General features: G+C 39.6%; 1 non-coding gene across 1 annotated transcript; it reads left to right on the forward strand.

Annotated features, from left to right (window-relative positions):
- The first annotated feature begins 365 nt into the window (after window positions 1–365).
- Window positions 366–472, forward strand: LOC128280353 (small nucleolar RNA R71). Its single transcript, XR_008270533.1, has one exon. It is a non-coding gene; the product is annotated as a small nucleolar RNA R71 (small nucleolar RNA).
- Window positions 473–740: the final 268 nt, after the last annotated feature.

The raw sequence follows: 740 nt of genomic DNA on the forward strand, positions 1-740 counted from the left end.
GTTCGTTATTCATGCTGTGGCCATAAGGTTGGTATTCCGAATGGTTTGTTCCACCGCTACTTGCTTCGCACTACATTACTGGGTGAACCTGTGAAGAACTAAGAAAACCATCAATCTTTTTATTCAAGAGTTCTACCTGATTTGACAGCATGGTGACCAAATCGACGTTATAAACACCGGCTATTTTCGTTGGCTTTGTCCTCATGACTTACCACTGATAGTTATTCAGTGACATCTCCTCTATAAACTCATTGGCATCTTCCGATGTTTTATTGTTGATGGTTCCGTCTGCCGCTGCGTCAACCATTTACCGAGTCGAAGGATTCAGACCATTGTGAAATGTTTGTACTTGGAGCCAAAGCGGTAACCCATGGTGAGGGCACCTTCTCAGAAGGTCCTTGTATCTTTCCCATGCATCGTAGAGTGTTTCTAAATCCATCTGCACAAAAGAAGAGATATCATTACGTAATTTAGCCATTTTATCCGGCGAAAAATATTTTAGTAAATTTTTTCGGTCATTTGTTCCCAAGTAGTAATTGACCCTCGTGGTAACGAGTTCAACCACTGTTTAGCTTTGTTCATCAATGAAAAGGGAAACAACCGAAGATGTATGACATCATCAGAAATGTCATTAATTTTAAATGTATCGCATAGTTCTAAGAAGTTGGCTAAATGAGCGTTGGTTGGAATCCTGCAAACCATCAAACTGGAAAATTTGTTGTATCATTTGAATAGTGTTA

This window comes from Gossypium arboreum, chromosome 8, assembly GCF_025698485.1.
Source record: "Gossypium arboreum isolate Shixiya-1 chromosome 8, ASM2569848v2, whole genome shotgun sequence".
NCBI lineage: Eukaryota > Viridiplantae > Streptophyta > Magnoliopsida > Malvales > Malvaceae > Gossypium > Gossypium arboreum.